Below are 25,015 nucleotides of genomic sequence, written 5' to 3' on the forward strand. Positions count from 1 at the left end.
TCGAATCAAGAATCGACAATTCATGTATCACCATGACTTTCCGAATTCCCAATTTAAAATATACGAGCAAACGAGTATTGGAGATTGACGATTCATGTATCACCATGACTTTTTAATCTTCAATATAAAACATACAAGAAAATGAGTATTGGAGGTTGACAATTCATGTATCACCATGACTTTTCAAGTCTCCAACCTCAGAACATAATCGTAAATGGAAATTGAAAATCAACTATTCATGTATCACCATGACTTTTCGGATTTTCAAATCCAACAAACGAACATGTAAGTAAAATCAATAAAAAATCGAAATTCAACAAAAATCGAAATATCGCGAAATAAAACATAAAATCATATACTGCGCAAGCGCGAGCATATTCATAAATAACGAGTAATTAACAATAAGCGCGCAAACATGAGATTTCTCTCATGCGTGAGAGGGGACTCTTAGGTTTTCTAGGTCGTTACGTCTAACCACCTATCCTAAAGTCAACGAGCTCTGATACCAATCTGTAACACCCCGACCAAAGGCGGATTATACATCGGGGCGCCACATATTGTTTCATTACTCGTGACACTATTGGGTGTCAATATTTAATAAATATATTCATTCACGCATGCTGACGTATACATAAGATATAAATAAACCAACATAAATCAATATATTATAAATCATAATATTCGAACAGCAAAAACTTGTCTTGATACATTTTAATCTAGGTCCAAAATAAAGAACTTCCTACGTGTCCTTAAGCTCCCAAAACAGCTACTGCAAACCTGAACATGTGTTAAAATAAACGTCAAACACTTGCGTGTTGGTGAGAAATCAAGTTTAATAGATAATCATAGATAATCAAAGTAAATCTGCGCGCAACACGTGTATGTCTAGAGTTTAACAAGGGTGTAATCAGATTGTGATCAAGCCTAAGATAGTTCATAGATCATAGTTCAATCCATGCTCCCAATTGAGCATAAAAACGAGAAAACATCTGTGCAAGTGTAAAACAAGAAAACCGTAAACGATAGGTCTCCCGTGTTCAACTAATGGTACCAACGGAACTGCGGAATAGGCCGAACAAAGCGGTTAATGATACACACATACAAATAAACAGCCAAGTAAACGTCCTCAACACATGGGATACTGCGCGACTAAAGTTCATAAACAAGTTTTAAGACTCTAAGTTTGTATGAACACATGAACATCCCAAAACATTAAAAAATAAAAAGGGATTAGGTACGAGATTACTCACTTGATAAACGATGCGGTGTAAGATAAAGCAAGAACCAACTTTAAACAAGCACAAGTTAACCTATAATTAAAGATTATTGTTTTAACGATCTGTTTTAAGTCTTGATTATAAGTTAGCATAAGTAAATTATTATATATAATATATTACCGGAAAAGCAGGAAGAACAAGGAGGAAGACGGAGGCAAGAGAGGAGGCGGCAGGAGGACAACGGCAGAGAGCAAGAGGAAAACAGGAGAGATTAAGTGTTTGTGTGTGTAGTGTTAAGAAAATAATACTATTATTTATAGGAAAACCCTAGGAGACATAAATCCAGAAAAGGTTCCAAGACAAACAGAACAAGACAAAACAAAAGATATCAAAAGATATGGCAGCTGCAGGGGGCAAGATAAAGCTGTCAGCGAACAGTAAAAAGGCATGGGCAGGTCAGATAAAGGTACTGGTCAAGCATGGCAAAAGCAGATCTCAAAAGATAATGTCAGTCACTTTTTCTACCAACCAATGGGGTTGGTACGCATGCTGCGCCGAAAGTAACTTTTCAGACATTAGATAGGTTAGGTCAACAGCTCCAAAAGATAAGACAACACAAAAGCAAACGGCTAGATTTAAACAGAAGAAAACTCAAAGGGTACAGCGCGAGAAGGCTAAGGCGCGAAGGCAGACACAGAAGGTCAAGAGAGCGCGAGCGCGAAGGTAGACAAAAACAACCTTAACGCGTCGCGGAAAGAACTTCATTTCCATGCGCACTGCGGGAAGAACCACATTTCTTAGCGCGCCGCGGGAGGAACTAAGATTCCTAGCGCGCCGCGGGAAGAACTATAATTCTTCGCGCGTCGAGGGAACTACAAATCCTTAACGCGTCGCGGGAAGCATTCGTCTCGCGTATCGCAGGAACAGATGGTCTTCACGCAGGATTTCTTGTAAGGGGTCTGCGCAGACAACCTTAGGCGGGAAGGAACAAGAGGGAAACAAGGCTTAAGGGCGGGATGGCGACAAGAGGGAAAAGAAGGCGGAAAGAGAGGAGAAGAGGAACGGGACGGCGGAAAGAAAGAGAGAGAAAGAGGCGGGAAGGAAAATACATTAAAAGTAAAATATAAGTATAAATAAATACTAGATCATAAAAGAAAGAGATCGGGTCAAAGAAACGGGTACCTGGGTCGGGTCGGATCGGGCAGATGTCACATAGGCCAAGCTTGAATTGCTTCTATCTTTTTAGGATCAGTTGAAACACCACAATTGGAAATTATGTGGCCTAAATACTCAACATTAGTGCCACCAAAACTGCACTTAGATTGTTTAGCATACAACTTATGCAACCGAAACAGTTGGAACACCTCCTCTAAATGTACCAAATGCTGATCCAAAGAGCTGCTATAGACCAAAATATCATCAAAAAACACTAGTACACTCTTCCTCAATAATTGATGAAATGTTGTGTTCATCAATCACTGAAATGTAGCAGGAGCGTTTGTGAGGCCAAATGGCATCACCAGAAACTCATAGTGTCCCTGACGAGTTCTGAAAGCGGTTTTATGGATATCAGCCTCATTCATTCTTATTTGATGGTACCCGGATCTAAGATCCAACTTAGAAAACACTTTCGCTCCCCCTAATTCATCAAATAGTTCCTCTATCAAAGGAACAGGGAATCTATTTTTTATAGTTGCATTGTTAAGCTTTCGATAATCAATGCATAGTCTCCAAGTATTGTCTTTTTTCTTAACCAAGACCACTGGAGCAGCAAAAGGACTAGAGCTATTTCTGATCACCCCTGTATCAAGCATTTCTTGAACAGATTGTTCAATGATATCTTTTTGCATTGCCTGATACCTATGACCTTTTTGATTAATAACCGTACCTTCATCTTGCAATGGTATTTTATGGTCACAATCCATATGGGGTGGTAAACCAGATGGAGTTTTGAAGATATCTTCATATTCTTGTAAGAGTGAATCCAACTTAGGTTCTACTATAGCATTTGTTATAGCAGCAGAGTGCTGGAACTGACTGTTTTGCCCTTCAGAAGTGTGCAGTTTAATACTCAGTAATTGAGCCTTAGAAACATCTCCTTTATGTAGCAATTCATGCATCTTTATGTTGGAACATAAAGAGACATTATTATCACAACCCTTAAGCTGATGATCTATACCATCAATCTTGAATTGCATGGTGAGATTTTTGAAATTCCACACAATATTGTCAAGATTGAGTAACCATTGCACACCCAAAACCATGTCATAGTTTTCAAGTGGAATAACAAATACATCAGCTCTGAACCACATACCTTGCATAGCCCATTGAAAATCCGGACAAATCTTAACACAGTCTAACTGATTTCCATTGGCTACCCCTACCGTCATACTCTTAATCTCTTTTAGAGGACAGTTCAGTTTTTTGGCTAAATTTTCATTGATAAAATTGTGTGTTGATCCAGAGTCGATTAATACATGGATTTGTCGTGTTCCTACAATAGCCATTGTAACATCTGCCCGAATCCGACCCGACCCAGATACCCGTTTTCTGATCCGATTCTTTTTATGATTTAAAAATTAATTATAATCTTTATAAATCTAACCTTTAATAAATCTTTATGTATATATATATTTTTAAAATGTTTCTTCCGCCTCTCCTTCCTCTTCTTCTCTTTTCTTTCCGCCGTCCCGCCTTCTTTTCTCTTGTCGCCATCCCCCCCCCCCCCTTTGTTTAAACCTTGAGCCTTGAACCCCTTTTTCTCTTAACTCCTTGCTTGTCCTTTGGCTCTTCCCGCCTAAGGATGTCTGCGCAGCTCCACGCGCTAAACTCCTTACAAGGAAGCCTGCGTGAAGATTGACTGTTCCTGCGCTACGCGCTAGGAACTATAGTTCTTCCCGCGGCGCGCTAAGAATGATACTTCTCCGCGCGACGCGCTAAGAATTGTAGATCCTCCCGCGACACGCTGTAAATTTGTAGTTCTTCTCGCAGCGCGCTAAGAATTGTAATTCTTCCCGCGACGCGCTAAGGATTTATGTTCTTCCCGCGACGCGCTAAGGATTTCAGTTCGTTCCGCGACGCGCTAAGGATTTGTGGTTCTTCCCGCAGCGCGCTAAGGTTTGTCTGTGTCAGCCTTCTGTGTGTGCCTTCGCGCTCGCGCACTCAGCTTTCTCGCGCTAAGTCTTGTGTCTTTTATCTTGATTTATCCAGCCGTTTACCTTTGGTGATATCTTATCTTTTGGGCTGTTGACCTAACTTGCTTTGTGTCTGAAAAGTTACTTTCGGCGCAGCATGCGCGTCAATCCTATTGGTTGACAGAAAAAGGTGACTGACAATATCTTTTGAGATCTTCTTTTCCTTATCTTGAACAGTGTTTGCCTGACATATCCCATATGCTGTGAACAGTAACCTGACAGCTTTTTCCCCTTTTCCTGCTGCCATATCTTTTGCTTAGATTTGGTGAGATATTTTCCCCTTTTTCCGGGATTGTGTTCCCTAGGGTTTGCCTATTTATACCCAGCCATTTTCTTTAACATTTCACACACAGACACTTAATCTCTTCTCCTTCTCCCTGCTGAAGATCCTCGCAGCGCAGCCGTCAACATAACTCCAGCTCTCCTTGCCTCTGTTTTTCTTTCTCTTCTTTTCTGCCCAGATCTCGGTTAGTAAATGTTTATAATTTGTTTAAGTAAATCGATGCATATTACCTATGGTTAGTTATAATCAAGACACTAAAACCAATCGTTAAACCGATAATCTTATTTATAGGTTAACTTTGCTTGTTTGGTTCTTGCTTTATTTATCTTCATCGCACCGTTTATCATGTGAGTTATCTCGTACCTAATCCCTTTTTATTTTTAATGTTTTGGGATGTTCATGTGTTCATACAAACTTAGAGTCTTAAACTGTTTATGAACTTTAGTCGCGCAGTATCCCATGTGTTGAGGATGTTTACTTGGCTGTTATTTGTATGTGTGTATCATTAACCGCTTTGTTCGGCCTATTCCGAAGTTTTCATGGATCCATTAGATGAACACGGGAGACCTATCGTTTACGGTTTTTCTTTGTTTACACTTGCACTGATGTTTTCTCGTTTTTGTGCTCAATTGGGAGCACGGATTGAACTATGAGCTATGATCTATCTTAGGCTTGATCACAATCTGATTACACCCTTGCTAAACTCTAGACATACACGTGTTGCGCGCAGATTTACTGTATTGCATTAAACTTGATTTCTCACCAACACGCAAGTGTTTGACGTTTATTTTAACACATGTTCAGGTTTGCAGTAGCTGTTTTGGAGCTTGAGGACACGTAGGAAGTTTTCTTTTATTTTGGACCTAGATTAAAATGTATCAAGACAAGTATATGTTGATCGAATACTTTGCTTTATTATATAATGATTTTTGTTGATTTATGTTATCTTGTGTTGCGCTGCGCGCGCGATAAATGTGTATTAATAAATATTGACACCCAATAGTGTCACGGGTAATGAAACAATATGTGGCGCCCCGATGTATAATCCGCCTTTGGTCGGGGTGTGACAGATTGGTATCAGAGCTCGTTGACTTTAGGATAGGTGGTTAGACGTAACGACCTAGAAAACTTAAGTCCCCTCTCGCGCATGAGAGAAATCTCGTGTTTGCGCGCTTATTGTTAATTACTCGTTATTTATAAATATGCTCGCGCCTGCGCAGTATATGATTTTATGTTTTATTCCGCGATCTTTCGATTTTTATTTATGTTCGTTTGTTGGAATTGAAAATCCGAGAAGTCATGGTGATACATGAATAGTTGACTTTCAATTCCCATTTACTTTATATTTTTAAGTTGAAGATTGAAAAGTCATGGTGATACATGAATTGTCAATCTCCAATGCTTATTTACTTGTATATTTTATATTGAGGATTGAAAAGTCATGGTGATACATGAATCGTCAATCTCCAATACCCGTTTGCTCGTATATTTTTTTTAAATTGAGAATTCGGAAGGTCATGGTGATACATGAATTGTCGATTCTCGATTCGAATTTGTTACCTTTATTAAGTCTGCATATAAAGTCATTTACTTTACCTTAACTTTTGTTAGCAACTAACTTCGCGAAACAAGCTTTAACAAGGTTATACTTTGCGCTAAAACGGTTTCTCATAACATGATATTAACTAAAACTAGAACTTTTATAGAATGCCTCCACTATCAGCTCGTTATCAGAGGAGAGAAGCCGCGCGCAGACGTAGGCAGCAACGTTCCCAGGAAATGGCCGCCGCGATAGCCCAAGCCTTAAACCAAAACAATATCAACCACTCTGGTTACAATATTAAATCCTTTAATGCGGGTAACCCTCCGAAATTCAAAGGACTTGAAGGAGCCACCATAATGCTCCAGTGGCTCGAGAAAATTGAAACCACTTTTCTCCATACCCATTGCCCTCCAAACCAACGAACCTTATACGCCTCAAGTGTCCTGGAATCTAGAGCGCTTACTTGGTGGAACGGAGTAGCTCATGCGCGTGGCGCAGAGGTTGCTTCTAGCATGCTCTGGGAGGAATTCAAGGAACTTCTGACGCGAGAATTCTGCCCTCCCAACGAAGTCAAGCGCCTTGAGGAGGAATTCTGGAACTTGAAGCAGTACAGTGGCGAAGCGCGCGAGTACGCGACGCGCTTCCACGAACTAAGTTTGCTTGTCCCTCACCTTGTTACCCCTTCCCGCCGAGCCATCGAAAAATTTCTTGGGGGTCTTCCCATGGAAATTCAAGATTCTGTATGGGCGAGAAACCCAGTAACCCTCTCTGACGCCATCGAGTTGGCCGCTGTGCTCAACGACAACCATGTCAGAGCAGGAACCCTGTTCCTGCGGGGAACTGAAAGGACCAAACCCACCCAGACTGACCCAGAACCAACAGAAACCAAGCCAGAACCCTCAAACCATAAACGAAGGCGCAAAACCAATCATCAAGCTTACGCGCTTACTAACCCACTCGTTGTCCAGCAACCCCTTTACCAACCTCCAGTATACGCGCCTAACCCACTGTCTACCTACCCAACTCCCCCTGTAGTCCATAACTATGCCTTAACTAATCCTGCACTCCCTACCCCGCCAACTAAGAAACCCTACACAGGAAATCAGCCCTTCTGCCCAACCTGTAAATTTCATCACCCAACTCAAGCCTCGTGTAGGCAATGTAACCAATGTGGCCGCGCTGGTCACTCTGCTGAGTACTGTAGAGTCCCTCCCGCCAACCCAATTGTGCAAACACCACCAACCTACCCGCAGAACCCACAACCAACATACCAGAATCCCCAACCAAGATCGTGCTTTAACTGCGGTGATCCCAGTCATTTCCGGAACGCGTGCCCGAGGCTACAAGTACAGATTACGCAAGCGAATCCGGTGAACCAAATTTCGAACCAAGTGACGCGCTGACAAACTTTTAATATAACCGCGCACCAAGCGCAAGCGATTAATGACGTAGTTAATGGTACATTTTTTTTTAACGGGCATTATGCATCTATACTTTTTGTTACTGGTGCCGATAGAAGTTTTATTTCTCGCGCGTTTGAGCAGAAGCTCGCGCGACCGCGCATTAACTTAAGGAAAACTTCTGTTGAATTGGCTAATGGCGAAACTATTTTAATAAACTTTATAATCATGGATTGCACGCTTAACCTTAATGAAAACGATTTTTTTTTGATCGACCTTATCCCCGTACCTTTTCTTTGCGCATCCTACTTCGAGATAAATTTCGGGACGAAATTTCTTAAAGTAGGGGAGACTGTAACATCTGCCCGAATCCGACCCGACCCAGATACCCGTTTTCTGATCCGATTCTTTTTATGATTTAAAAATTAATTATAATCTTTATAAATCTAACCTTTAATAAATCTTTATGTATATATATATTTTTAAAATGTTTCTTCCGCCTCTCCTTCCTCTTCTTCTCTTTTCTTTCCGCCGTCCCGCCTTCTTTTCTCTTGTCGCCATCCCCCCCCCTTTGTTTAAACCTTGAGCCTTGAACCCCTTTTTCTCTTAACTCCTTGCTTGTCCTTTGGCTCTTCCCGCCTAAGGATGTCTGCGCAGCTCCACGCGCTAAACTCCTTACAAGGAAGCCTGCGTGAAGATTGACTGTTCCTGCGCTACGCGCTAGGAACTATAGTTCTTCCCGCGGCGCGCTAAGAATGATACTTCTCCGCGCGACGCGCTAAGAATTGTAGATCCTCCCGCGACACGCTGTAAATTTGTAGTTCTTCTCGCAGCGCGCTAAGAATTGTAATTCTTCCCGCGACGCGCTAAGGATTTATGTTCTTCCCGCGACGCGCTAAGGATTTCAGTTCGTTCCGCGACGCGCTAAGGATTTGTGGTTCTTCCCGCAGCGCGCTAAGGTTTGTCTGTGTCAGCCTTCTGTGTGTGCCTTCGCGCTCGCGCACTCAGCTTTCTCGCGCTAAGTCTTGTGTCTTTTATCTTGATTTATCCAGCCGTTTACCTTTGGTGATATCTTATCTTTTGGGCTGTTGACCTAACTTGCTTTGTGTCTGAAAAGTTACTTTCGGCGCAGCATGCGCGTCAATCCTATTGGTTGACAGAAAAAGGTGACTGACAATATCTTTTGAGATCTTCTTTTCCTTATCTTGAACAGTGTTTGCCTGACATATCCCATATGCTGTGAACAGTAACCTGACAGCTTTTTCCCCTTTTCCTGCTGCCATATCTTTTGCTTAGATTTGGTGAGATATTTTCCCCTTTTTCCGGGATTGTGTTCCCTAGGGTTTGCCTATTTATACCCAGCCATTTTCTTTAACATTTCACACACAGACACTTAATCTCTTCTCCTTCTCCCTGCTGAAGATCCTCGCAGCGCAGCCGTCAACATAACTCCAGCTCTCCTTGCCTCTGTTTTTCTTTCTCTTCTTTTCTGCCCAGATCTCGGTTAGTAAATGTTTATAATTTGTTTAAGTAAATCGATGCATATTACCTATGGTTAGTTATAATCAAGACACTAAAACCAATCGTTAAACCGATAATCTTATTTATAGGTTAACTTTGCTTGTTTGGTTCTTGCTTTATTTATCTTCATCGCACCGTTTATCATGTGAGTTATCTCGTACCTAATCCCTTTTTATTTTTAATGTTTTGGGATGTTCATGTGTTCATACAAACTTAGAGTCTTAAACTGTTTATGAACTTTAGTCGCGCAGTATCCCATGTGTTGAGGATGTTTACTTGGCTGTTATTTGTATGTGTGTATCATTAACCGCTTTGTTCGGCCTATTCCGAAGTTTTCATGGATCCATTAGATGAACACGGGAGACCTATCGTTTACGGTTTTTCTTTGTTTACACTTGCACTGATGTTTTCTCGTTTTTGTGCTCAATTGGGAGCACGGATTGAACTATGAGCTATGATCTATCTTAGGCTTGATCACAATCTGATTACACCCTTGCTAAACTCTAGACATACACGTGTTGCGCGCAGATTTACTGTATTGCATTAAACTTGATTTCTCACCAACACGCAAGTGTTTGACGTTTATTTTAACACATGTTCAGGTTTGCAGTAGCTGTTTTGGAGCTTGAGGACACGTAGGAAGTTTTCTTTTATTTTGGACCTAGATTAAAATGTATCAAGACAAGTATATGTTGATCGAATACTTTGCTTTATTATATAATGATTTTTGTTGATTTATGTTATCTTGTGTTGCGCTGCCGCAGCGCGATAAATGTGTATTAATAAATATTGACACCCAATAGTGTCACGGGTAATGAAACAATATGTGGCGCCCCGATGTATAATCCGCCTTTGGTCGGGGTGTGACAGCCATAACCCTCATGGTGGAATAGGAATGAATTCCTGATAGAGCATGAATAGAGATTTGAGGCTCTATATTGATGAGTTCACAAGGTGTAACAGGTTCATGTGTTTGAATGATCTCTTCGTCATTTCCTATTACTTCTAATACAAACAATTGTTTATTCCTACAATTGTGTGTTGGAGTGTATTTTTCATTACACCAAAAACACTCCCCTTTGGATCTCTTATTTTCCATTTCTTTACTAGATAATCTTCTGGTTGTTAATTTTTGGCTAGTAGGTGGAGTAGGAAGCAAGGGTAAATGGGAGGTGTGAATTGGTGGTTTGACAGTAGACAATGGTGTAGGGTTAAGGGTAGAACTGGAATTAATAAAAGGTTTGGCATAGGTTTTAGGCTGATATGAGACTTTTAAATTGGTTGCATTCTGCTTCTTGGCAAGCAAGTATGCTTCTTTCATGGTTTTTGGATCAAACATGCCTATAGGACCTCCTATTTCAGGTTTTAATCCTTCAAGAAAAATACTAACAGCATATTCTTCAGCTATTGTAACCCTAAGCAAGTTTTCATCAAATTGGTCACAAAAATCTTCTAATAATCCGGTTTGGACGGTGGAAATGAGAATACCCATAGCATCATTGAAAAGAGTAGATGAAAAATGATGAGTAATGGTTCTTAAGTACTCAGACCAAGACACGGTAGCAATTTGTCTGTTTTTGATGAAATTATTATGCCACTTCATTGCTTTACCCTCCAAATTGATAACAGCATAACGTACCTTGTAATTTTCAGGAGTCTCATCGACATCAAAGAAATGTTCGCATTTACAGATCCAGTCCTCCACTTCCTCTGTACCGTTGAATTTGGGGAATTCGATTTTGCCTAATCGAAACAGTCTTTCTGTTCTTGAGTTATTGAAATTTTGATTCGCCGTCTGATCTGCATCTGGATTGCTTGTTGAATTGTTGTTGTTATTTACCAATTTGTCAAGAATTTGACGAATGTCGATGAATGACTGCTCAGCCTTCTCAACGAACGCGTCAAACTTCAACAACGATGTGTGATGATCTCTAAGGGTTTTATCGACTTCTGCTTGACTTCTTGTTGTCGTCATCGTGAATTGAATGAATACTGGTACGAATTGGAATTCCGGTGGAAAGAATTGAACTCCGGTGATCAGAATTCAGAGATAGAATCGAAAATCGGAATCGCGAGCCGAGGAATCAACTGCTTTGATACCAATGTTACGAGCAGTGTAGAAAGAGAGAGAGTGAGAGAGAGAAACAAACAGAATTAGGTATCAATTTCATAGATGATCCCCAATTACAACAGAGTTAAGTATACAACGAACGTAACAGACTCGTCAACTATTTACAACACATACCCTCACTGTTACCACATTGACACAACGACCCTTCCTACTTTCAACAATTACAAAAGAACCCTCTTATATTTTCTATTTCGTATCACAATTTGGTGCATATTAAGAACATTAATGTAAGTCATGAACCATGGTGAAAGCTTGGTAACACATTTTGTTTATTTGTTGTACAAGTATAAAGAAATAATGTCATCATACATAATCACTTGGTCTACATATATAGTTTATTGGACTTTGTTTTAAATCTAAAAATTAGAAAGGTTAACGCGTTACAATATTTGATCTTTTCAATATCATATTAATATACTCTTGACCATTTGTTAAAGAACTAATAGTACTTATTTTATAATTTAGGGTTGCATAGTTTATCTTAAACAATGTACCCATTGGTTGAAATGGCCGCCATTAAACATCGCTTGAAGTGATCAATGAATCAAAGTTCTTTTGAAAAATATAACTCCACTAATTCCACTTTAGATGGAAATTTACTATTTGTATTTAACTATTTTATCTTTTACCCTCCCAAAAATATGTAAAAAGGTAAATTACAAAGGTTTATCATCTATATAGTATATGTTCATATTTCACTTCTGGTCTCTAGGTTTAGAATTCTAAACCACCACTCCAGACTTTTACTTGTGGGTAGCAAGTTTAGTCCAAGGTTGGATGACCGTCTATTTATTATACCTCCCATGCGAAGGTATATTCTCATTTCATTTCCTTCGTATTTGTTGTGTAGACCTATTGCACTTATAGGTTATAAACTTATAACCCCTATATGTCACTTTAGACGCTTGAGTTTTTTCCTTCACAATCCTTGTGTTCTTCATTAGAGCTCCATCGATTGTCGTTCTTTATGGTCATATGTGCAACTTGTTCTGCAATTGTTTGGCAAATATATGAATGTAGTATTGATTTTAATATATGGATGTATGTATATGAAATAGTATTAAACTAAACTTTATGCACCCATAAAAACTTGGGAAGGAATCAAATCAAATACGTATATTTATAATATTAGTTTAGTGATATCACGTTGTATATCCTCTGCCTCCCTTGTTCTTTATACATCAAAACAAAATAAAAAAGGCTTTCTGAAAGATCTATATGCTTGGTTTAATATTATAATATTTTCATTTCAAATATTTAAGTTTATTATTTTAACTAAAGATCCCTTAACGACATTATTAATATTCCGTTAAAATGGGCACATGTTAAATAACTTATTGTCATTGCTATTGCAGAGTTTGATACGGCTTATAATATACAAGTTGATTGTAAATGGGCTTTTTATAAGCTATCAAGAGTCAAGACAAGGAGCATGTTTTGGACAAAATTTTAAATCTTGGGCTACTGATTTGAACAACCCTACTTACTAGTTACCAACCCTCATTTGTATGTGTAAACTAATAGAGTTTGTTATTTGATTAAGATAACAAAATCATTATAACTTAAAAAAAAAATCCAAAGTAGACATTAAAAATATTGCAAATGCTAATAAAAGGTTTTCCATATTTGGATAAATATAATAAATAGTAGGTGTTTGGACGGACCATGTGGTGCGGTTCGATGTGGTTTTGGGCTAAAACCGAACCGAAATTCACATTTGCGTTTTTTTTTTAATTTTTAAAACCGGTCAGTTTCGATTTTTTTGATTTTTGAGTTTGATTCGGTTTTTGATATGGTCTTTTTCCGATTTGCTAATCAGACATAATCGATTGAACCAAGATATTTATATTGTGCCTAATATATTTTTTTCTTTAAAACAAATTAATGATTGATAGAATATTAAAAATTTAGGTCTAGAATATTAAGGTCCTGTTCGTTTCGCGGAATTGGCCGGAATTCGACGAAATGGGATTTTAAATCCCATGAAATGGTATGTTCGTTTCAATCAAGAAATGAATTGGAATGGAAACTAAATCCTATCTCTTCTGGGAGGATTGTTACAAAAGACACAGGATTGTTTCAAAACCCCTTACCTAGCATCTTTTCTTCACGTTTTTCTTTCACTATGACTCCTCGGCCGTCGACTCCATTGGCGTCATCTTCCGCCGCCGTGTTCCACAATCGTGCTCCTGCTCCACCATCGTGGTTCCGTCCACCTGCGTTCATCCACAGCTAGACAGAATTGAGGTTTGATTAACCTCCATGGCGACATTAATAATGTGTTTGTAAATAGGGTTATTGGTGATGTTGAGATGTTGGATTTGGGTGGGTGGGTGTGGGTGATTATTATTATTATTATTATTATTATTATTATTATTATCATTTACTTTTTATTTTTTTTTTATCAATGATTGATTAGTGTGTTTAGTTATTTTATATATTTATTTTTGATTATTTATTTATTTTTTTAATTTTTTTAGAAATTTTTTATTATTATATGTTTATAGATTGAAGGAAGATGAACAAATTTTAGAAATACCAATTCCATCAAGTTTATCAACCAAACACATGAAAGGGATTTTCAAACATTCCATTCCATTCCTATTTCAATTCCAATTCCAATTCCAATTCCATTTCCAATTCCAATTCCAATTCCTTTAAAAAAATTCCGCGAAACGAACGCACCCTAAGAGTTAATAAAAGATACTTACATTCAGATTAAATATAAAGGCCATCACTTCAATAACAATTAGGTTCGGTTTTAATGGTTAAGGCTAGGATATTATGGTTTTTTTGTTATTTTGGTTTGGTTCGGGTTTTTCGGTTCTTCACAAAACACAAAACCAAACCAAAATCAATACTTCGGATTTTACTAAAGTTTAAAACTGAATTATCGGTTTCTGGTTCAGTTTTTTTGATTTCGGTTCGTTTTTTTTTCTTTTTGGTGCACACCCCTAATAAATAGTTTGATAGAAAAATAAACACCACAAGATTCAACTGAACATTTCATTTTCAAACACATTACCTGCGTTCAAAACTATGGAAATAAACTGATTGTGTTGGATAGAAAACTTAAGAAAAAACACCCTTCTTTGTACTGCTTGATCGATGAAGGTTTCAATTAAGTTTATGCTTTATTGAAATTTTGATGGATTCAAAACTTACTTAAATTTGCATCATTATATGTTGGGGAATTTCTGCAATCGATTATCTTTGGATATGTGAGAGTCGTGTAAACACTATCAGATCAAAATTATTTGTGGTTCCCAAATATTTTGACCGGATGAAAATCAGAATTATGAGCAAGAATCAAGTATGGATTAATTGTGTATGTTATGATGAACTAGAGAAGTTACGTATGATCAAGATCAATAATATATTAGGGTAGGGTCAATTATAACTGCTTATAACATAATCATGTTTTAAATTCAAAAAACATCAGATGACGCTCCTGCTGTTTCATTAATATTAATAATAATAGTAGTTACGAAATTTAATATAATTAAATTTCTGATACGTTTTTAATGAAACAACAAATGTCCGAAATAAAAAATTTCCAAGCTGACCTGGCAGCTCGACTCCAGCCAGGGACTCTGCCCCTTGGAAGGGCTAGTGGCTGCCGCCCATCGCACCCCGCTACCAGGGGCGCTGCCCCCGGACCCCCGCCAAGGGGGCGTTGCCCCCCTTGGAACCCCCATGACTTAGGGGCTTCGCCCCTAAGTATCAACAGGATTATAAATTATAATAAGATCTAATAAGTGTGCACCCCGCACCCGACTTATTTAGATTCGTATTACAATTAACTTGATCAACAAGTTAATCCTTAATTACACTAACATCATATCATACATCAAGCAAGATTGGCCTCATGAGTTTTAACAAGCTTATTAGTCATTAGATATGTGAATATATTATACTTACATAAATGTAAACAAGCAACTCAAGGCTCAAACATCATGCTTGGTGAGACGAGTAGGATCCGTGACAACGTTTTCTTTCCTTTTTAACGGTTATTTACGCTCGAGTTAACATTAAATGGCATCGTGTATATCCATCTCCTTTAATATCATGATTTGGCCTAGTGAAAAGTTAACATATGTTTACATGTGTATGTCATGCACACAAGACCAAACCTTTGTTGTTGACTTTGCTTTATGTCAAAGTCTTAGGTGAGTACAAGTTTCATTTTGGTTCTTGTAATTGGAACTTCGATTCGACTCATTGCGTTAGTTTTGTCTTCAACTTCAGCTAATAAGTGGTCCTTAAGATGAAACAGATGCCAAAATAAAACAAATAAAAAACGCGAACCCAATAAAACCCAAGAAATTTCCAATTACAAACTACATACAAAAGCATCGAAACGGTTTAACATTACAACACCGATCTCTCTTCAATGTACAAACAAATCTTGAATCTCCCCACTTGCAAACAACCATTTCGTGGCAAAACTTTCTTGGCCCGTCTCTAGAGCCCGACCCATCTAACCCATCTGAACAACTTTCCAACTCTAAATGGTAATCCATAGTCCTTAACAACTGCAGGTTCCCTTCGCGCCGCATCTGGTTCAGACCACACATAAACCCCTCGTTCTTGCTTACTCCCAGGCACCGTGTTGTCCAAAACCACAGCCACTAGGAATGCTATCACCATGTGCAATGACAACAATGTGTTCATCACATAATTTAACTGCAATCATAAAACAAGGTTAAAGACACTATTTACTTCAGTAATTTATATGAAAATAGTAGCTAACATATTTACATACCCCTCCATATTGTGAGCGGAAAGGACCGTGAGAAGCAACAATGTAAGGCTGAAAGTAGGTAGGGACGGGTGAGTTAGAATTTGGCGAGACGCCGTATTGCTGGAAATAGGCGGGAACCGACAGTGAGAAAAAGAAAGAAAGCCCGATAATAATAATATTCCGTGAGCTTCCAGCCTCACTGTAACGCAGATTCGATAAGCCCAATGCTGTAAGCATGGCCCACATTATGCACAGCAAGCCCGCAACCATTACTTGAGGTATTGATGATATAAACCCGCCAACTTTACCTACAAAGGATAATACTATCAGAAAGCAAGCACCCAACTCAACTGTAGTGCGACTCCCCATTTTAGTGACAGCAATCGTGTGCACATTTTCAGTTAGAGAAGTTGAACCGGTCCCCGTGCCCCATAAGCCAGCCAAGATGCTACAAAAACCTTCAAGACCAATCCCACGGCTCACGACACCCGGCGTTGGAGGCCTAGACGCCACCAATAAGGATGACGCGTGGTATGACCCGACTTATAAAATTAAAAACCACACTTTCATAAGTTCAATCGCACCAACGATTGCTTATTAGGTTTAAGTAAAACTTTAAAAGAATGAAGAATCTTTAACTCACTGAGTCAACCGAAGAGATGACAGATACCATGCACATTACAACAGCCATTTTCCAGTTGAAAACGGGTATGCCCCATTGTAATGGGTACGGGATTCTAAACCATGGTGAGGATTTTAACGCGTGAGACGTATCGGCTCTGCAACTTTTCATCCTGGCCACGTGTTTTCTGCAGTGATCGGATAGCATATTTGAAGTCGGTATATTTACATCACAGCCATCATACTTGTAGGCCCCTGCTTCGGTCAGAAGGAAAGACACAGCCCATGTAATTGCCAGACCCAACGGTACCTGAAAACAGACATTAGAGATATATAATTATGTTATATATATTACTATGCCACTTGAACGAATAAAAAGAGTATTATGTTTACTTACAGCATAGATTAGAAATACGCGATGGCCCAAGACAGATACTTTGCGGAGATACTGAAAGATGATTGTAAGGTTTTTTTTAATTTCAACTAGTCACAAAATAAAGTAGAAATAAAAAGATGAACCGAGGTTAAAAATGGAAATGAAGCAAGAGAACTTACTAGAGAAAATGTAATAACCAACAGAATCTGCACAATGCCAATTTCAAGGCATGCACCCATTTGTGGGAAACCGTAACTGTAGAATGAAAGCCCGACAGCAGCAACAGTTGGGGATACAACCACCGGGTTAATTAATCTGAAAGAGGAACACACACATTGACGTTAGCTTGGTAACACAAGTTTTGGATTTTTAGATATGAATCATAATGAGTATATGTTGACTTAATAGAAAATTAACCGTTTGTACAGTGTTTTAAACTTTGTAGCGTAAAACAAACACACACCTCAAGAGTAGTGTCATTATTCCACTGTATCCGAGTAATGCTTGAAAAGCTGATGCAATGATTATAGCCCCCTGTAGCTCTTTCATTATATGCTTGAAATTCTGTAGTATCAAGCACACATTCAAAATTTTATTATTTATTTCATAAAAGCATGAAAATTTCCTGGCGAGATATTTCTACACATAGCTGAGACACTGACAGCAGGGGTGATATGAATAGAAGTTCAGTAAGTTCGCTTTAAGCAGAAGCCTTTCTAAAGTATAGAAACTTAAAGTGCAATATATGGTTCCCACTACATCATAGAATGGTCCACTATCTTTTGGCAATGTTAATCAATAAGAGGCACACCATAATAATAGTAATCATTATACAACAATGCCGGTAAGACATTTCTATGTATGAGATACAAATATATCAGTCATTATATGGATGCATCTTCAAAGTAACACTTGAATTTAGTAGTAAAAAAATGACATATGGACCACTTGCTACCTTTCTTTTACTTTTGAGCTTCTGTTGGTTACGTTTTCCTTCTTTTTGTGTTTTTACTTAATAATCTTGAGGTGAACTGTCAACTTTGAGGTGTGTGTGGACAAATCAATGCCTTAGCCTCACCGGCTCACCCCTAAGGACTATGAGATAAAAAGCCAATTAATTGGTACCAACCGTTGAAATATGTTAATAGGTATAGCGTTAGATCTATAGTTGGTGTTTCGCTTTCGTATGCTACCTAGAGCCTCACCTCTAGAGGACTTTCGTGGCCTAATGTGTGCCTTATAAGACTAAAGTCCTATTTAGAGTCATCATCTTCAAACCATTTACATGAATATAAGCATAAGTCATAAAAATTTCTATGTACACATGAATGAGTAATATACGGGTATGTTTATTTTGGCATTTTGCAATGAGTTTCGTCTACCATAAACTAATCCTATCAGATTATATGGTCAGATCTTCACTGATAATAAAAGAACGAAATTTTATGATATTTACACACAAAGCAAGCCACGTGTATCATCATACACTCATGCTGTTAGATAACATAACAAACGTACATAAAAACATCAACTTGAAACAGACTGAATGAAGATGGAGGAGGTAAAGCTTACATTTCCATTCAATCCAAGAAACTCGGGGGACTTTATTATCGCAAGTGCAGGAGCAAGAAAGACAAAAGATGGACCTTGTATGAGCGGCAACCTCGATCCAAAATTCGCTTGAAGAAGCGTAGTCATTCCAGAAACAAAAAGCACAGTGGACACCACCTTCGACATATCCTCCTACACCCACTAATTCTCATCAAACTAATTCAATACAGAGTCTCAAACATAACTTAAAACTTATAAAATCCAAACGCTTACATGGTCGCCCCCCATCGCCGGAACAATCACAAGCGGAATTAATATCAATGATCCCATCATTGACAGATAATGCTGAAATCCATAGAAACCAATCGGAACTAAAGACAAAAGTCACAAAACACATAAATCAGAACGGCATAAATGTATTATTACACATATGAGTCAAATTATCAGTCAAAATATCAGTACCGATAATATCGGCTATACTGACCGATATATCACCGATTTTCCCGATATCAGATTTTTAAGCCTCAATTGTCAGTTTTTAGTATTTAATATTAATGTTTTAACTTTTAAGTCTTAATAAGTTCCTACTTACTAATGGTTAGTGTTAAATTGCTATATACATAAATTCTGCATGATATTATATTTACCAATATCCCACCGATACCTCAAATATCAGTCCTTGACCGATATATTTCCGCATTAACTACATAGTGTATGATTAAAATTAAATACATCATAACATTTATCAACAAATGATCATGTTAAACCCGTGAAATTAAATAAAGGCCTAATTTTTATCACAACAAATAATAACATTTAAAATTACATGATACATTAAAAGCATAAGAATAATAATAAATAATAATAATAATAATTACCAAGACCAGGAGTATCTCTAAGCTCATACTTCATACGCGCATGACGCGTCATATATTCATCATCAACAATCTGCGGCAACGGGTTTTTCACGTCAGCATTCCGAGCCACTCTCTGGCTCGGGTGAGCCGGCGCCGAAGCCGCCACATTATTCGGCTGCCTATTAACCCCAGGCTTCGGCGGCAGCCGCGCCGCACCCAACTCCACCTCCTTCTTCTTCACCGGCTGATCCTTACCCGGCCGTGGAGCCAGAGCCGGAGCTGAGCCGTTCACCGGAGCCGGCGTGGGACGGGGTTGTACGGCTTCAGTAGTGTCAACTGGGTTTCTGGTAATTTGACTGGAATCAGTAGCATTGGTCTCGCCGGAGAATCTTGGACGGAAGCCGGTGCGTTTGGCCCATGAAGACGGTGGTATTGCAGGTGGGTCGTTGGAATTAGGGTTTTCAGACATGGTTTTGATGTGGGTGTTTGTTATTATTATTCTTAATTATTAACACATGATATAAGTAAGCAGATCTGGAGTTAGGGTTTTGGGAGCTAAATTATTATTATTGTCATTGTTGGTGAGTGATGAAGATGAAGTTGAAGATCGGAGAAAGAAAGAAAGAGTTATAAGTTAGAGTTGAGTATGAGCGTGAGTGAGTGTGAATATAATAATGATATTATATGAAGTGATTAAAGCGCGTTTAATATAATGATAAATAGAAAATAAATAATAATAATAATAATAATAATAATAATAATAATAATCTGGTGTAGTGATAACAGACTCCTAAATATTCGAATGACTATTTTTAACACTTCGCTTTCCTTTGAATTTGGACATCCCAACTTGTTGAACGACTCCGCAACTCAAGGACGAATTCACATAATCCATGTCTAGTTTTTATATTATTACTTTCGTTACCAAAAGTTGGGTTCTTTTTATCGTTGTTGCAACTTTTTTTTATTATGAACATTAATTTTTTAGTCGTAACATCGTATTATACAGTTGTTTGTAATTATCTTTGAAATCTTTGTATGTGTTAAGTGACTTGGGCATTGGGGTGTCTGGGAACTCTAGTCGTGTGGACCTTCTAACGAGCTTTTGGTGTTTACAAGTTGGTCTCCGGGCTTTTGACTATGAAAGTTATAGATGAAAGATGCAATTTAAACAAACCATATGGACTATTTTTATAATTTACTCTTTAGAGTATGTATTTAATTTATAATATACCTTGTGTATATGTGATGTTTAATTTAATGTTTAAATATATTTGTTGAACAACTAAAACATTCATATATATATATATATATATATATACTTATTTCATTAAACCTTGATGCAAGTTTTAAAGAAATTGGTATAAATGTTGTAAATATTAAAATGAGAATGTTTGATACTAATGCTCACGGTAAGAAATATATAATATTATACAAAATTTTGAGGGGCACGTATATAAGTTATTCATGTATATAATGACATAACGTAATCCTTTAATAATTTTACATGCTTTAATATATGTGGGTTCAACGTTCAAGTTATTGTGGTTGTCGATAAATTTGTATTTTAAGAGTATATTAGAGAGTGTAGGTTGCTATGAACAAAATAGCATGCTTTAATAGACAAAAAACATGGTATAGTAAATTAGTAATATTGATCACCCATGAGCAAGCGTTTACGTAGATTACATTATATACATAAGTTCATCAATTCAACATGTGCTATAAGCTCCATGATGTTGATGTGTGCGATTCATTATTGTTCTCTTTTGCTTCATGCATTTATCAAATGTTAGCTATAAAACTCACATAGTTGGTGATCTAGACTTGAGCGGCCTCTAATAGTTCGGAGCCTCTTTGTTGGTTGTGTGGCATTGGTCTCGTCTTCCAGACTACACAAATGGTATCAACTGTCAACGAGAATGTCATATTTTGTAGTTAAGATTATTGCTAGTTGATCATTCAGCTAATTAAGTATAAAATGATAGCTCGTTGTTTAACAAGAAACAAGAAAATTTAAATTCCTCGTATAATAAACTTATTAACTGAATACTCTTGGCCTGATCTTTGTTTTCATACTTCTAACAGCCTAACCGCTTTATTTCACCCCGTTCTTTCAACAACCTCCTTTTTTCTTTGAACTAACCACCCCACACGCTTGTAAAATCGGCCTCACAACTTGGAACATATATGGGTTCCAGAGCAGATCTCATTTTTCAGTCAAACTGAAACCATTTATGTATTTATGAAAACAATGGACGAAATGTGAAATATCAACAAATCACATGGACCATCCAAGTAATTTTTTTAGTCTCTTCAACCTGATATACTGAGAACATCGAACTATAACCTTCAGATTACTTGATGCGAGAGATCATTTACATGCTTTATTATCTTGTCATGAATAAGAAGGCTAAGGTGTGAATGTTTCATGTCCAGTGGCATGGGGATCGTTTTCGAGCTTGACTTGTTTGAATTAATTAAGAATGATCGAGATTGAGATCAAGATCGAGCTTGATGTCAAGTTTTATTTCTTCTCTATCTAAAATTTAATTTGACCCATGAGTAAAATGACAAACAAAGCTAAACCATATGGGAAAACCTGAAAACTTTTGGTTGAGTAATGAGATAGGTATCAGAGTATGAAGCCACAATTGATAGTATTTTTCATTTTTTGAGGTTGCGGGGGTTCCAACATCCAATTTTTTTTATTTTTATTTTTCCAAAAGTTGGTCTTGAATTTATCATTATAAAATACAAATATTTATTGTATTGAAACGAAAGTTGATCGTATATTTATTTTAATCCACATCATATGGTTACAAATGATTAGTTTGGTAAGCACATACATTAACACCTTTAATACTACTAAAACAGGTTATCTAATGCATATATTGTTTAGTCCATTTACTACATACCAAGGATGTACGAATCTCAAGCCTCCTCTTTTCTTTTCTTTTTTTTTTCTTTTCTAAAAAACATCAATTAAGCATTAGCTAATACTTTCCATTCCTTTCTTTTATTATATGAAATCTAGAACACAGTTTAAGTGAGAACATACTTACATACGTATGATAAAGAAAATTCAAGTACCATTTTCAATCAAATTGCATTCCCATTCCCACACATCATGCATATTTTATAAACTATACAAGTAACAATAACATACTACAAAAATGGTATTTAGACTACTCATATCTCAATGCATATCCTATCAATCACAATCCATACATTCATGTTTTAGATTTATTCAAATTAATAAATGGGTCATTATAACATACTAAACACAAGCTTTAAATATGGTAATAACTTTACTAGTGCTTGTACATTTGTTCATAACTTGTTAAAAGTTTACACAATGTATACGTCACCTTTTATTAAAAATTAAAAATAAACTTGTTAGCCGACTACACACACATAGCGTAATCTGATTGGTCTAGAGAAGAATGTTTAAAAAGTTGTAGGCTAAAAGTCAAAATCTATTTTAAAAAAATCTTGGTCAAATATGTCTATATGGTAATTTTTCTTTTTATCTACATATAAATTTTTAATCACAAACTTATTAAATTCGGGATGTTACCAATATCCACTCTTTTATAGGGATTCGTCTTCGATTACATACCAAATAAATGCGGATAATTAAAACTTTTTCATCCTTCACTTGATCTAACATTTTGCTATAGAGCTTATTCGTTTTTCTGTTTAAGATTTCTACATGTTTTTCCACGTGCTTAACTTTGTCACGAGTTCCATATCATCCATTGGAACAAAGGTTGATTTGTCATTCGTCTACCAAACATTTTCGTAAACATGACACATGAAAAGTGTCATGAATTTGGTTCATTTCTTCGCTCATTTCTAAGGAATAAACATCTTCTCCAACTTGTGCAATGACCTTGAAAGACCCAATATACCGTGGACTCAATTTACCCGTTTTTCGAAAACGGATTTGAAGAAACACTATGTGACCCCGGCAGATTACGGATAATCTTAGGGTTAAGTAGATGTTTCCCACGAGGGTTCGGTCCGGCAAAGATGGTTATTCTTCTGATGACCTGCAAAACAGACACCGTGAGCTCGTCACTGAGAAGGGGGGGGGGTTCCTCCTTGTGATCACCCTCCGGAGTGAGAATCAGACTAGATTGCTCTGAAAATAAGTATATATTAAGAGAAATAGCTAGAGAAGGTAAGATAATATCAAATGATATAAGATAATGTAAGATGATGATACTGTTCCAAGGTGTTGGAGTATTTATAGCCGAAGGTAGGTTTCCAAGCAGGTACGGCCAACTGTATAATATTCCTTTTCCACCAACTACAGGCTACGCACGTGCCACGATGGGAGTTGGTGAGTAGGCAGCGGCTGATAGTGACATGGCCAGCTGTATAATATTCCTTTTTCACCAACCATGGGCTATGTACGTGCCACGATGGGAGTTGGTGGGTAGGCAGCGGCTGATAGTGACATTTTGTACTAGAGCGTGCTCCTCCTCGTACTGTTGTCGGTGAGCTGTCACCCTGTGATTGGTTCATGGGCTGCTTTGGTCAGATCTTGTCTATTTTGTCCATACCTTGGCAGGTATAGTACAAAAGATTTTCCAGAAGCGTACAGACTGGCTCATTTGGGCGGGAGTATTCCCGCCTTGCTCATTCCTTCTTCAGGTGACATTACTGAATTATTAAGAGTTAGTGCCTTGTGCGTGTAGCCTTACTATTAGTGCGGGTAGCCTTCCCTCATGGCTTGTATCCGCAGCTGCGGGAACAGACGGGGTACTTTACCATTGGGAGGTTTTTCCTGCGGGAACAGCTGGCGTACTATGCGTAAGGTCTTCATCTCTCTGAGCATGGTGGGTCCTGCGGATCCAGTTGATCTTTGCGCAGACGTCCCTCTTCAAGGTGAGTCTTGCGGGTCCAACTGGGTTCTGCTGGGACCTACCTCTTCAAGTCCCCCCAGTCCATTGTTCTTCTCATGAATTGTTAATGAGGTGAACTTTTGGACTTAAGCAAGGGGTTTTGAAAACGGTTTTTAGTTTTAAGGTTTTCCGTGGGGATTCTTCCCGCGGTTTTCCTAATGTCACTCGCAGAAATTCCCGACTTTTCTGCCTGATCATTGGTTATGATGCGGGTAGGTGTTTAACCCCTTCGCACGTCGGGAACGTTGAGTTTCACTTGCATAGATTCTTCACGAGATTTTGGTAGTTTTGGACATAGTGATCAGTTATGTTAAACTACCAATTCCATCTTGAAGCTTCAAACAATCTAATTCTCAACGTTCCTGTCATGCGGAGGTGTTATTTCTCTTTCCGCAAGCACGGTCCATAAGATCCTTCTTGGCTGTAATTCCCTGCAAGTGCTAAGTATGTGAAGGGTTTCGTCTTGACACTGTACCCGCACTTGTCTTACGGTTTCTTGTTTCCCAAGGTATCTTGTTAGCTTTGATTCCCTGCAAGTGCTAAGTATGTGAAGGGTTTCGCCTTGACACTGTACCCGCACTCGTCTTATGGTTTCTCGCTTTCCAAGGTAAGGGGGTATATTCCCTCTTATTTTTTAATCTTTGAATCTTTTTGAATCTTTTTG

General features: G+C 37.9%; 1 pseudogene across 1 annotated transcript; it reads right to left on the reverse strand.

Annotated features, from left to right (window-relative positions):
* Positions 1–15,593: 15,593 nt before the first annotated feature.
* Positions 15,594–20,124, reverse strand: LOC143582443 (nucleobase-ascorbate transporter 12-like; annotated as a pseudogene). The gene is made up of 9 exons (XR_013143971.1): positions 19,460–20,124; positions 18,855–18,952; positions 18,603–18,773; positions 17,494–17,594; positions 17,210–17,345; positions 17,052–17,102; positions 16,673–16,964; positions 16,055–16,575; positions 15,594–15,975 (listed from the first exon to the last, which is right to left on the reverse strand). The product of XR_013143971.1 is annotated as a nucleobase-ascorbate transporter 12-like (transcript).
* Positions 20,125–25,015: the final 4,891 nt, after the last annotated feature.

Source organism: Bidens hawaiensis, unplaced genomic scaffold, assembly GCF_021521415.1.
Source record: "Bidens hawaiensis isolate Kalapana, Puna unplaced genomic scaffold, B.hawaiensis_p1.1 tig00031748_1, whole genome shotgun sequence".
NCBI lineage: Eukaryota > Viridiplantae > Streptophyta > Magnoliopsida > Asterales > Asteraceae > Bidens > Bidens hawaiensis.